General features: G+C 36.1%; 1 protein-coding gene across 2 annotated transcripts in view; it reads right to left on the bottom strand.

Annotated features, from left to right (window-relative positions):
* The window catches only part of LOC309623713 (uncharacterized protein), a 244,439-nt gene extending 231,920 nt beyond the window's left edge, over positions 1-12,519 (bottom strand). The window contains exons 1-2 of one of the 2 annotated variants that reach the window (XM_082380816.1): positions 12,190-12,519; positions 2,947-3,006 (exon numbers count right to left, since the gene is read on the bottom strand). The gene's annotated coding sequence lies outside the window, so the exon portion shown is untranslated. Of the gene's footprint in view, positions 1-2,845; positions 2,871-2,946; positions 3,007-12,189 lie in introns of those variants that run through there. The other variant, XM_082380817.1, reaches the window with a different exon arrangement.
* Between the last annotated feature and the right edge of the window lie 2,853 nt (positions 12,520-15,372).

The following is a 15,372-nucleotide window of genomic DNA, read 5'->3' as shown; positions in this document are numbered from 1 at the left end:
CTTCAGAACTACAAGAGAATACATTTCTGTTGTTTTAAAACATTGTTTGTGATCATTTGTTACAGCATCCATAGGGAACTAATATCCTTACTTTCTTCTGTGTCTGTTTCATACAGTTTGCATTTACTGATTTTTGTTTTGTTTTGTTTTGTTCAACCATGTTCTTAGATTATTAGATCTCATAAGCTTATAAATTTAAAATGATTGCAACAGAAATAAGTTCGTTCTTTTCACTAGTCAATGATTTTCAAATGCATACACTAGTCAAGATGACCCTGCATCTGGGAACAACTTGCAAGTTTAACGAAACCTCCAGATGACCCCACATTCACCCATGCTGTAGACCATGATGGTTTGGGTAGTTATAAATAGAATAACCTCTGAAGACCTAGTTTGGTAGATATTAATATTAATATTTAATGTTACTGTTGAACTTCTTTGCCCAAACCTCCAGGTTTGGGCTGTTTCTGCTTCTACTGCATTCTGAATACCAACAGGTTGTTGTTCCTTACCTAACTACCTTATAAGGATGGCTTTTATTCTTTACCCCAGGTCTCCAGCTGCTTTGCTTAGGTACCCAATTCTTTAATATCTTTTTAAAGTGAACTAAACATAGTTGGAGGGCAGAAGACTAATTTTATATATCTCTTGTATCCCACAAAGAAATCCAGGCCTGTGTACACAAGGGCCATGAAAGAAAATAACTGAAGTAAAACACCATTGAATTGTATCTTCCCTTAGTATTTACATACCACTACCATTCTTTCAATTCCCTCCAATCATCACCAACCTCTTAACTTCCCTTCTACTTCCCTCCATTTTGACATCTCTTCCAAGAGGTTAATATGTGCAAATATCTGTGCCCTTGTTTTCTAACCTTACCCAAATGTATATAAAACTTCCCTTCCAAGAGGACAATATCACACACACAAAAATAGAAAGCCAGATATTTACATCCTGAGAATGTGATGGGGGCAAGTGTTATTCATTTAAAACATAGCTAACAAAAACAAGTCTACAATAAGAACAAGAATTTTTTTTAAAGGTACTCAAATATGTCTCAAATTTTAATAAGATCCTCTATACACACATTTATCTGCTACTGAAAATTTTTATTACAATTCAACACGCTGCTCTAACAGTGCTCTGGCCAAGCCACCCAACATTTTCTTTACATTCCTTCCACACAAGTTAATTTGTTTCAAATTCTCAGTATTGGGTTTCATTTTACAGGGACTTCAGGCTTCTAAAACAGGCAGTACCTAAGACCTACTAGTGCTTCTTTGTGTCAGATCAAAGTGGAACTAAAGTATATTCAAGTCATTCAGATGCAAGTTACATAGATTCCTTATAAGTTACTTGTATTAAGGTAGAAAAGAGATGCAAGAAAAAAAGACATCACAGAACTTATAATATAGGTCATCAAAATATTGGTACCCAATCTGCCCTAGTGTAGAGTAGCTTTCCCAAGCTGCTTCATAATGATCCTAAAATTACTAGCAGGAAAAAATAGTACAAGAATAAAGTTTATGGCTCATCCGACCCTGTATCATAACTACTGTCATAACTGTTGTTGTAATTATTCTCATAATTATCCTCAGAAGGATCTCTATGATACAGGCAATAATGACAGCTACATCTAAATCTTTCCATTCTCGATTGAGTCTCAACATCCTTCTGCTGAGGTTCTCTTTGAGACTCAGACAGAGGAAGTCATTTGCCATAGCAATTTTTAATATATTGAATCACCCTTTCCATCCTTTCTCTCCAAGCAATTAACAATGTCCTCCCCCCTCTCCTCCTGTAGATTAAGTCTCCGTCCAGTCTGTTGAGGTGAATATTCTGGTAGAGTGGATAGCAACTTGCTACTAGGGTTGAGAGTCAAGTTACTGAGGTTCTTTATGAACACTGCAGAGATAGATTGAGAGGCAGCTAGAATTGCCTGGGAATTTTCATCGATGGACATTTGAGGAGACTCCAGGGTCCAGGTTGGGTTAACTTCTGATGAATCCATTGGAGTCTAGTCACAGCTTGAAGCTCCTCCTAGATTTTTGGATTCTAGTGGAAGGTGATGGTTTAGACTCAAACTGCTACAAAGTAGCCTGGAAGAACTATAGAGCCAAGAAACAGCGAGAAAAATTCAAGCTCTGACACACCGTGGTGAGGGAAAAATCCCTGCATTTACTGTTAGTTTGACTTAGAATGCTCTTCATCCAGGTCTAATCATAGATGGATTGTCTCACCATTTAGTTAATTAACAGCTCAAAAATTTCCTTTCAGAAAAGTTTTCTCTAGTCATCCTGGATAAGTAACATCTGTCTTCCAACTACCTTCAGTCACGGGAATCATGAGGCTTTCCCTTTTCTTTTCGAGTTATGGCACACCAGAATGTATTTTTTTGTTTGTTTTTTGCTTTTTAAAATTTCTTTCTTCTTTCTTTCTTTCTTTCTTTCTTAACGTCTTTATTGGAGTATAATTGCTTTACAATGGTGTGTTAGTTTCTGCTGTATAACAAAGTGAATCAGCTATACATAAACATATGTCCCCATATCTCCTTCCTCTTGCGTCTCCCTCTCACCCTCCCTATCCCACCCCTCTAGGTGGTCACAAAGCACCAAACTGATCTCCCTGTGCTATGCGGCTGCTTCCCACTAGCTATCTATTTTACATTTGGTAGTGTATATATGTCCATGCCACCCTCTTACTTCGTCCTAGCTTACCCTTACCCTGAGCAAAGCCAATCTTTAGGGGAAAGAAAACAACAGGAAATATGCATGGACCTATTTCTTCTCTTTATTCAATAGCATAAACTGAGGACAATATTTTAGGAAGTAAATTTACGTACCTCAAGGAATTTTAAAAAGCTAAAACTGTAGACCATATAGGTCTTAACATTCTCTTGGCAGACACTGAATACATAGCAAATAAGATACATTCTGTGCCTACTTGCTTTTCCACTTCTCAAAGCCACCATCCTCTGTTTTGGTGACGTGAGCAGGATGAATTCTGTAAAATAAGGTTCATACATGCGTTATAACACACAAAGAAACAAAAAACCATTGGCAACGTTTCAGTATATCATACCAAAACATGCTACCCAGAAATATAACTTTTATTTAGAAACTTCCCACATAGGAACTATGGCAGCAACTTACTCAATAGACCTTCTTGTCTGATCCAAAAGTGCTTGTACCTACATTGTGACTTCAGTAACGGACTGTAATGAATTTTCCCCAAACAACCATTGTGTAACTGTTTCCACATCTTCATAAGAAATTCGTCTTTAAGGAGGAAGTAGGAATTCAATATTTAAGACATTTGGAAGGAGAGAGTCAATAAAGTGACAAAGATGAGATGGATGGTAAGAGGAAAGTAGTGCTTGTGCAGCGTTGCATAACAGCTTATTGAGAAGGGCTTTTAAAAGGTTATTATTCTATTCTACTGAAAGTATTGATATTAAGAAACCATTTTTTTAACTGAAAATTTTTAACTCCCAATTTTTTCCTGTGTGCAGGTTTCTTCAATTTCTCAACACTGAAATTGTATACTGTGAAGTTTTTGCACTCGCTCAGCAGTTCTGTGACTTGGAAATGATCTACTTGAAAAATGCTGGAGTGCTGTTTTAGTGGGAGAGTGGGAGGAGACCCTTCACGCTCACCACTATACAGGTGCAGTGTTGTTAGGAGAGGATTTTTTACCATCTTTATATGGGTGTAAATGGCCAGAAAAGCAGGTCTGAGCAGAATTTATTCTCTAAATGGAAGTAAAGATGAGCAGGGAGTCCCAAGTGAGAGCCAAGATAATTCAACCCGGCAGATATATGACTGCAGGTTGTTTATAAATAAAAAGCAAGTTCAATCAATTGGAAATGTGAACATTACCAAAAAAAAATCACGTATGTTCATTTATTGGCTTATTTGACTAATTCTGCTGAATGCAACCAATCTCCTCTTGTAGCTGACACCAACAATCTACCTCCTGCAAATTCCCTGCTGACTCCATTCATGCTCCAACACCCCAACAACCACTTTCAACCTCCCCGCCGCAAGGATGCCCTCCTTTCTCCCTATGACGCTGGACATCACACCCATTAGGTCAGCTTTCCAGGCAGAATCCTCCTTACTCAACTTGAACTCTAAACTCTTACTAGGCTGCTGGAGATTCTCATCCCTCCTTTTCATGCAGATACTTACCTACTTTGCTCAGTCACCCATAGTAGTTTTTGAACTAAATTGTTTCAGAAGGAAAGGAAAGGGAATGATGAAGAGGAGTAGATAAAAATCAAGATTTTGATTTTTGAGCTTCAAAAGTATTCTTGATTTTTAGATGACTAAAAAGTGGTAATAGCTAGCTGTAAGAACAAAGCAGTTGCAATCATTGGAACTAGGCTGACATATGTAAATATTAGGTATTCATTCTTCATTTAATTGATTGCACATGTGTTGACATTTTGTTTTCTGTTTAATGATTTGTTTTATTGATGACTATTCCCATGATTAATTACATAGGCTATTTATGCCAATGGGAACTCCTGGCATCCAGGGTGGAGGGTAAAAAATTTGATCAGTTAATGGAATGTACATATAACCTTAAGTCAACAATATTAATCAGAGTAACACAGGATCAAGAAAAGAAATATTATTTAGTAGTAGACTGAGGGGACAAAAGAGTCAGACAAAGAGTCATATAGGCAAGCATATACTGGCAAAAAATAAAGAAGATATCCTATAGAAGTTTTCCAAGACATATATGAGCAATGGGAGGGAGAGAGAAAGAGGAAGAGAGAGAGAGAGAGAGAGAGAGAGAGAGAGAAACAAGAGAGATAGAAGGACACTCATTCTTTATGGCCATTCCTTTATCTCAATTCAGTCTAAGAATTCCTAGTTGTCAATACTTGCCAGAATAAGAAAGTTAGAAAAGTAATGCTATGTAAAATCTTTTATATGTATATATATGTATATATATACAAAATAAACTCCATGAATCTTTTAATGATCTCATGAACCAAGTGAATGGTGAATTTCTATTTTCATGTTAAAGAATCACTATCAGTTTTAACTCTTCAATGTTCTTCTGGACTGAGTTGTCACAAGAATAGGTATTATCATTCAGATGTTCTAAAATCATTAACACTTTTATTTGTATGTCATTCTAGCTAAGGAATGCACTGGTTTTATCTGGGATTTTTTTTGTTTGGTTGTTTTTAAAACTCATTTCAATATTATAAATATGTGCAATATGAACATGGCCTATTAAGTAACCACATCATTTAAATTTGAAGAAATCTTAGGGGGCACATTCAAGATGGTGGAGGAGAAAGACGTGGAGATCACCTTCCTCCCCACAAATACTTCAAAACTATATCTACATGACGAACAACCCCTACAGAACACCTACTGAATGCTGAAAGAAGACCTCAGACTTCCCAAAAGTATAATTTTTAGCGCTTGTTATCATTGGTGGATTTGTTTTATGGTTTGGTTGCTATCTTCTTTCTTTCTCTCTTTCTTTTTTAAATTTCTTTTTCTATTTTTCTTTCCTTCTTTCTTTCTTTCTTTCCTTCCTCCTTCCTTCCTCCCGTTCTTTCTTTCTTTCTTTTCTTTCTTTTTTTCTTCCTTCCTTCCTTTCTTTTCTTTCTTTCTTCCTTCCTTTCTTTTCTCTTTCCTTTCTTTCTTCCTTCCTTTCTTCTTTCTTTCTTTCTTTTCTCTTTCTTTCTTTTCTTTCTTTCTTTCTTTCTTTCTTTCTTTCCATCTTTCTTTCTTTCCATCTTTCTTTCTTTTCTCCTGTTTCTTCTGAGCTGTGTGGCTGACAGGGTCTTGGAACTCCGTCCAGGTGTCAGGCCTGAGCCTCAGAGTTGGGGGAGCTAAGATCAGGACATTGGTCCACCAAAGAGCTCCAGGCCCCATGTAATAGCAAATGGGGAAAGCTCTCCCAGAGATCTCCATCTCAATGCTAAGACCCACATCCACTAAACAACCAGCAAGCTATGGTGCTGGACACACTATGCCAAATAACTAGCAAGACAGAAACACAAACCCAACCATGAGCAGAGAGGCTGCCTAAAATCATAATAAGTTCACAGACACCCCCAAAAAACACCATCGGACATGGTCCTGCCCACCAGAAAGACAAGATGCAGCCTCATCCACCAGGACACAGGCACCAGTTCGCTCACCAGGAAGCCTACACAACCCACTGAACCAACCTCACCCACTGGGGACAGACACCAAAAACAACGGGAACTACGAACCTGCAGCCTGTGAAACAGAAACCCCAAACACAGTCAGTAGGCAAAATGAGAAGACAGAGAAATGCACAGCAGATGAAGGAGCAAGGTAAAAACCCACCAGACCAAACAAATGAAGAGGAAATACGCAGCCTACCTGAAAAAGAATTCAGAGTAATGATAGTAAAGATGATCCAAAATCTTGGGAATAGAATGGAGAAAATACAAGAAACGTTTAACATAGACCTAGAAGAACTAAAGAGCAAACAACCAATGATGAACACCACAATAAATGAAATTAAAAATTCTCTAGAAGGAATCAATAGCAGAAAAACTGAGGCAGAAGAATGAATAAGTGACCAGGAACACAAAAGAGTGGAAATAACTACCACAGAGCAGAATAAAGAAAAAAGAATGAAAAGAATTGAGAACAATCTCAGAGACCTCTGGGACAACATTAAATGCACCAACATTCAAATTATAGGGGCACCAGAGGAAGAAGAGAAAAAAAAGTGACTGAGAAAATGTTTGAAGAGATTATAGTTGAAAACTTCCCTAATATGGGGAAGGAAATACTCACTTAAGTCCAGTAAGTGCAGAGAGTCCCATACAGGATAAATCCAAGGAGAAACATGCCAAGACACATATTAATCAAACTATCAAAAATTAAGTACAAGGAAAAAATATTAAAAGCAGAAGGGAAAAGCAACAAATAACATAAAAGGGAATCCCCATTAGGTTAACAGCTGATCTTTCAGAAGAAACTATGCAAGCCAGAAGGGAGTGGCAGGACATATTTAAAGTGATGCAAGGGAAACAAACTACAACCAAGATTACTCTACCCAGCAAGGATCTCATTCAGATTCAATGGGAAATAAAAACCTTTACAAATAAGGAAAAGGTAAGGGAATTCAGCACCACTAAACCAGCTCTACAACAAATGCTAAAGGAATCTCTATAGGCAGGAAACACAAGAGAAGGAAAAGACTTACAATAACAAACCCAAAACAATTAAGAAAATAGTAATAGGAACATACATATCAATAACTACCTTAAATGTAAAGGGATTGAATGTTCCAATCAAAAGACACAGACTTGCTGAATGGATACAAAAACAAGACCCATACATATGCTGTCTACAAGAGACCCACTTCAGAACTAGGGACACATACAGACTGAAAGTGAAGGGATGGGAAAAGATACTCCATGTAAATGGAAATCAAAAGAAAGCTGGAGTAGCCATTCTCATACCAGACAAAATAGACTTTAAAATAAAGACTATTACAAGAGACAAATACAGACAACATAATGATCAAGGGATCAATCCAAGATGAAGATATAACAACTGTAAAGATTTACGCACCCAACATAGGAGCACATCAATACATAAGGCAAATATTAACAGCCATATAAGGGGAAATCGACAGTAACACAATCATAGTAGGGGACTTTAACATCCCACTTTCACCAATGGACAGACCCTCCAAAATGAAAATAAATAAGGACACACAAGCTTTAAATGATAAATTAAACATGAAGTTAACTGATATTTACAGAACATTCCATCCGAAAACAGCAGGTTACACTTTCTTCTTAAGTGCTCATGAAACATTCTCCATATCTTGGATTGCAAATCAAGCCTTGGTAAATTAAAGAAACTGAAATCGTATCAGATATCTTTTCTGACCACAACGCTATGAGACTAGATATCAATTACAGGAAAAAATCTGTAAAAACTACAAACACATGGAGGTTAAACAATGCACTAGTAGATAACTAAGAGATCACTGAAGAACTTAAGGAGGAGATCAAAAAATACCTAGGAACAAATGACGATGAAAACACAATGACCCAAAACCTATGGGATACAGCAAAAGCAGTTCTAAGAGGGAAGTTTATAGCAATACAATCCTACCTCAAGAAACAAGAAACATCTCAAATAAACAACCTAAACTTACACATAAAGCAATTAGAGAAAGAAGAACAAAAAAACCCCAAAGTTAGCAGAAGGAAAGAAATCATAAAGATCAGATCAGAAATAAATGAAAAAGAAATGAAGGAAACAATAACAAAGATCAATAAAACTACAAGTTGTTTCTTTGAGAAGATAAACAAAATTGATAAATCATTAGCCAGACTCATCAAGAAAAAAAGGGAGAAGACTCAAATCAATAGAATCAGAAGTGAAAAAGGAGAAGTATCAACTGACACTGCAGACACACAAAAGATCATGAGAGATAACTACAAGCAACTATATGCCAAAAAAATGGACAACCTGGAAGAAATGGACACATTCTTAGAAAAGCACAACTTCCGAGACTGTACCTGGAAGTAATAGAAAATATGAACAGACCAATCACAAGCACTGAAATTGAAACTGTGATTAAGAATCTTCCAACAAACAAAAAGCCAAGGACCAGATGGCTTCACAGGCAAATTCTATCAAACATTTAGAGAAGAGCTAACACCTATCATTCTCAAATTCTTCGAAAATATAGCAGAGGGAGGAACATTCCCAAACTCATTCTATGAGGTCACCATCACCCTGATACCAAAACCAGACAAAGATGACACAAAACAAGAAAACTACAGGCCAATATCACTGATGAACATAGATGCAAATATCCTCAACTAAATACTAGCAAACAGAATCCAACAGCACATTAAAAGGATCATACACCATGATCAAGTGGGTTTTATCCCAGGAATGCAAGGATTCTTCAATATACTCAAATCAATCAATGTGATAAACCATATTGACAAACTGAAGGAGAAAAACCATATGAGCATCTCAGTAGATGCAGAAAGAGCTGTCGAAAAAATTCAACAACGATTTATGGTAAAAACCCTCCAGAAAGTAGGCATAGAGGGAACTTACCTCAGCCATATATGACAAAACCACAGCCAACATCATTCTCAATGGTGAAAAACTGAAACCATTTCCACTGAGATCAGGAACAAGACAAGGTTGCCCACTCACACCACTATTATTCAACATAGTTTTGGAAGTTTTAGCCACAGCAATCAGAGAAGAAAAAGAAATAAAAGGAATCCAAACTGGAAAAGAAGAAGTAAAACTGTCACTGTTTGCAGATGACATGATACTATACATAGATAATCCTAAAGATGCTACCAGAAAACTACTAGAGCTAATCAATGAATTTGGTAAAGTAACAGGATACAAACTTAATGCAGAGAAATCTCTTGCATTCCTATACACTAATGATGAAAAATCTAAAAGAGAAATTAAGGAAACACACCCATTTACCACTGCAACAAAATGAATAAAATACCTAGGAATAAATCTACCTAAGGAGACAAAAGACCTGTATGCAGAAAACTATAAGACACCGATGAAAGAAATTAAAGATGATACAAACAGATGGAGAGATATACCATGTTCTTGAATTGGAAGAATCAACATTGTGACAATGACTATACTACCCAAAGCAATCTACAGATTCAACGCAATCCCTATGAAACTACCAATAGCATTTTTCACAGAACTAGAACAAAAAATTTCACAATTTGTACGGAATCACAAAAGACCCTGAACAGCCAAAGAAATCTTGAGAAAGAAAAACAGAGCTGGAGGAATCAGGCTTTCAGACTTCAGACTATACTACAAACCTACAGTATGGTACTGGCACAAAAACAGAAATATAGATCAATGGAACAGGATAGAAAGCCCAGAGGTAAACCCACACACATATGGTCACCTTATTTTTGATAAAGGAGGCAAGAATATACAGTGTAGAAAAGACAGCCTCTTCAATAAGTGGTGCTGGGAAAAGTGGACAGCTACGTGTAAAAGAATGAAATTAGAACACTCCCTAACACCATACACAAAAATAAACTCAAAATGGATTAAAGACCTAAATGTAAGGCCAGACATGATTAAACTCTTAGAGGAAAACATAGGCAGAACACTCTATGACATAAATTACAGCAAGATCCTTTTTGACCCACCTCCTAGAGAAATGGAAATAAGAACAAAAATAAACAAATGGGACCTAATGAAACTTAAAGCTTTTGCACAGCAAAGGAAACCATAAACAAGACGAAAAGACCACCCTCATAATGGGAGAAAATATTTGCAAATGAAGCAACTGACAAAGGGTTAATTTCAAAATATACAAGCAGCTCATGCAGCTCAATATCAAAAAAACAAAGAACCCAATCCAAAAATGGGCAAAAGACCTAAATAGACATTTCTCCAAAGAAGGTATACAGATTGCCAACAAACTCATGAAAGGATGCTCAACATCACTAATCATTAGAGAAATGTAAATCAAAACTACAATGAGGTATCACCTCACACTTGTCAGAATGGCCATCATCAAAAATTCTACAAACAATAAATGCTGGAGAGGGTGTGGAGAAAAGGGAACCCTCTTGCACTGTTGGTGGGAATTAAACTGATACAGCCACTATGGAGAAGAGTATGGATGTTCCTCAAAAAACTAAAAAAAAACTACCATATGATGCAGCAATCCCACTACTGGGCAAATGCCCTGAGAAAACCATAATTCAAAAAGAGTCATGTACCACAATGTTCATTGGAGCTCTACTTACAATAGTCAGGACATGGAAGCAACTTAAGTGTCCATTGACAGATGAATGGATAAAGAAGATGTGGCACATATCTGCAATGGAATATTACTCAGCCATAAAAAGAAACGAAATTGAGTTATTTTTAGTGAGTTCGATGGACCTAGAGACTGTCATACAGAGTGAAGTACGTGAGAGAGAAAAACAAATACCATATGCTAACACATATGTATAGAATCTAAAAAAAAATAAAAAATAGTTCTGAATAACCTAGGAGCAGGACAGGAATAAAGACGCAGACATAGAGAATGGACTTGAGGACACAGGGAGGGGGAAGGTTAAGCTGGGATGAAGTGAGAGAGTGGCATGGACATATATACACTACCAAATGTAAAATAGATAGCTAGTAGGAAACAGCCGTATAGCACAGGGAGATCAGCTCATTGCTTTGTGTCCACCTAGAGTGGTGGGATAGGGTGTCTGGGAGAAAGATGCAAGAGGGAGGAGATATTGGGATGTATATATATGTATAGCTGATTCACTTTTTTACACAGCAGAAACTAACACACCATTGTAAAGCAATTATACTCCAATAAAGATGTTAAAATAAATAAATAAATAAATAAATTTGAAGAAATTTTAAATTATTTTTATATTCCTGAGATTAGTGGGCTTTTTCTGGTTGGTGAATATTATGTTTCATTCATTTTATTTTTCAAAGTAGAGGAGACTGTATCTATTCTCTAGAGTTGTCTTGATCTATAACTGAAATTTTAATCCAAATTTCCAATAAAAAGAGTAAATAGATATTTGTTGGATGATCTTTTTTAATTGGCATGACACTCAGGGAATAATTTAATATTTGTTTCCTTTTATTAAAATCATCATTGCTTTAAAATAGCACTATCAGTTATTGCAACTCTATAATATGACTAAATATAATAACAAATAATTGATATTACTGGGCTTACCTCTAACAGAGAACATAATACATGAAAATAAACCCACGAATAAAAGTCATATAATATGTATATCAGACTCAGGCATGACATTAAATAGCAATGTTTTAGAATAACTGGACATTAATTTCCTTCTATGAGGAATTAAATAGTTGAAATGAGATATCCCCAAGACTCCTTCATCTCTAAAATTCTTTCATTCCTTTCCTACTTACTAATTTTCTCTTCTTCCATCTCTTTTCATTAACTCAAGCTTCTTCTATCCATCACATAAAATACAACCCTATTTTTCTGCTTATATTTAGAATCTGACTCTAGTTTTCTCAACACTGTTTACTGAAATTACTTTTTGCTATTAATGTTTGTGTGTGTGAGTGTGTAAAAATGAAAACAGAATAAACTGTCCATTACTTGATGTTTTACTTATTGCCACAATAATTCTGCATAACGTACCACCTCTCAAATTCACTAGCTTCCCTCTGGCTGCTGGATGACCCCAAGATCTCCAGCTACATCAGTGAATAGAGTCACTTAATCAGATGTATCTTTCAATGTGAGCACTTGCTGCAGAGGTGAAATGAGGTCCCACACTTTCAGCTTCTGGTCCAGCATATAAGAATCTTCGTCTGCTCTACATGTCTCTCATCCTCGTTGGACAGGTAGGCTAGCAGGGCAGGTGCTTTTCACACTAATAGCAGAAGGGAAAGAGCTAAAGACACACCACATAAGTACATTTCATGCCTTTGTTGCATGACAAATGCTAATATCCCATCAGCCAAAGCAAGACATGCCAGGCTAAAGTGTGAGTGGTAGGAAAGTAAACTCCACCTTTACTACTTCATTAGTAGACTGGGAGGAACTGGGAAGCTTCATGTGGAAAAAATCTGATACAGGTTACGTTTGAAAAACTGGGGCTGCTATTTCAAGCTGTCATACTTTCCATGCATTTTGATGTTAGATATATTGCTTTTAAATTTTCATTTACTCAAAACTGAGGCAATTTCCCCTTCATTGACTTCTTGTCATCCCTGTCTACCCCTTAAGCCACTGTGGGCAGAGCTCCTTCTAGTTCTAGAATCAGTAAAACCCTATATTGCAGGCAATTTATATTTTTTACTCAATTTGTAAATACTGTTTGGAAGTCGTTTATTATTGTCTTGAGTTTTGCTCATACTGAGGAGGCCACAGTTCAACCAACCTCTTGTTCCATGGATTGCATCACGCAAATACAGTCTTTCTACTGTTATTTCTGCTGACATATTTGCTGTAGTGCTTAATTATAAGTTTCCTCTTGGGAGGACAATTAGGTGTGAGACCCAGCAAGATGTGTCATTGTTGTCCAACAGAAATTAACCAACAGCTTTTTTTCTGAAAAAATTTGCTTCCTAAGTCTTTTCTGTTAAACTTATGTTTGGTTGATGTACAATATTGTACAAGTTTCAGGTGTACAATATAGTGATTCATATTCACTACATACAATTAGGTTATACTCCATTTATAGTTATTATAAAATATGGGCTATATTCCCTGTGCTGTACCATATTTTCTTGTAGATTAATTATTTTATACATAGTACTTTGTACCTCTTAATCCCCTAACCTCATTTTATCCCCCCCCTATTTCCTCTCCCCACTGGTAACCACTAGTTTGTTTTCTATCTCTGTGAGTCTGTACAAATTATTTTAATGGAATCTGTGGGAGAATATGCAAATTACAAATGTATAATAAATGGACAAATATCAATTCAATCTGAGCTATGAAATTAGACCATACTTGAGCTAAAAAGCAAATAGGAGATTACTATTAATTACTTACTATCAACTATTACTTTTAATATAACTTTTATCCAAATGTAGGTTGGCTTAGAGCAATTAACTAAATAGATGAATTTATTTTTAAATGTCATTTTAGGCTTAATTGAAAGGTATAATACTTATGATCTATGGAACTTGTCCAGAGAATTCACTTCAAACAAAGTGAAGAACTCATTTCAATCACAGTCATAGATCCACCTGCATTTCTAGGTAAGAATGTACCCATATAGTAAAATATTTTACGTACCCACATGCTATAAAATATCCTGTTGTTTTTCCTTTGTTTGCAATAATTACTAATTAGAATTGAATAATTTTTTTGTCCTGTTAAGTGTTATTAGTCTTTTAGCTTCTGGGATTTATCTCATTCTAATCAGTTACTCAAAAGTGGTCCATTGCTTCCTTTCTTTTTCTTTTTGATGTATAGTTGGTTTTTAATAAAAATGGCTTATCTCAGGTAAATAGCATGTAATATCTGAAAAATCAAAATATATTGCAAAAGAAAATCTCAGAAAATTAAAAATACAGTTGGTCAAATTATGTGATGTCAATTTTGATGGCCCCGTGAGTTAAAAAGCTACTGTGAACGTTGGTCCTGTTAATTGAAGTGACCTAAAATTGCATCTGACATTTTGATCTGACAGTGGGTATACAGACATGGAGAAATCTCCATGACTCAGTATGTGAAATTTTTTTCCAAATGTACAGGAAAGATATGTGAAAACCCTAACGTTATGAATATTTATGTGGCGACATTTCCAATATTTGACAGTTGGTTACAGACACTAGATAAGGAAAAGTTTAGAACGCTATTGTTTGGAGGAAGTGCTTATAACTTTGAATCCAGGCAAGTATAGTATGAACGGCAGCTGGGCGGGGGACGAGGCACAAGTCAGACGTGCACAACCTGTCTCAGAACATTGAAATTACATTGAATTGTAAAGAAACAAAACAAAACAAAATTTTTTCTGGCCAAAAAAATATACCCACAAGATGAAACTGCTTTATAGACTCCAAGTGCAAGACTCCAAGTGTAGACTCTAAAGGCTTGACCTGGCAGGTCTCACGGAGGAGAGTTGCTCTCCACATGGCAGGCTTGGTTCTGCGCCAACGCACTGCAGCTTCTGAAGGGGAGTTACACTTAAGACTCAGGCCCACATCCATAGTGGGGGACAGGAAGGAGCCAGACCATGCTATGGCCATGCTTGCACATGGATCTGCCTTCTTAGCCCAACTCCACTCTGAGCCCTTCTCATGTAGGGACCCTCAGCCAATGGCATTTCCAAGCATTTCCCTGTGAGGAGATATTTAACTACTAAAATATTAAATTATTTTTAAACAAATAAAGCTTAATTTCATCTTGATTTTGTCTTGGTAAGTTCTGTTTATCTAGTAATTTTATTTATTTAAGTTTTCAAATATACTATAGAAAGTTAATAATATTCATTAATTTTTTTCATAAGATTTGCAACATTTGCACTTCCCCTTTGTCATGCCTATTTTCATCTGTGCCTTTCATTTGAATTAAAATTGTCATATTTTACAGTTGATTTTTCCCTTGGTCTCCACATTTTCCCTTCAACAGGCACCATCCTAGTTTAACCTGTCTTTATTCACTGCCCTTTCTGCTCTCTGGATCTTCTGTCTCTTCTACCTCAATCCATCTTCCATATTGATTTCAGATTGTCTTACAATGCATTTTTCATCACTTAAACTCCCCTGCTCAAAAACTTTTAGCCACTCCTCATTTTTATTTAAAAAAGAAGTCTCTCAGTCTACTAATTATGAACTTCTATACTAAAGCCTTAGAAGATTTATTCAC

The sequence above is a fragment of the Balaenoptera borealis genome, assembly GCF_965194805.1.
Source record: "Balaenoptera borealis genome assembly, chromosome: 2".
Classification (NCBI taxonomy): Eukaryota; Metazoa; Chordata; class Mammalia; order Artiodactyla; family Balaenopteridae; genus Balaenoptera; species Balaenoptera borealis.
This window is presented reverse-complemented; position numbering and strand designations above follow the sequence as displayed.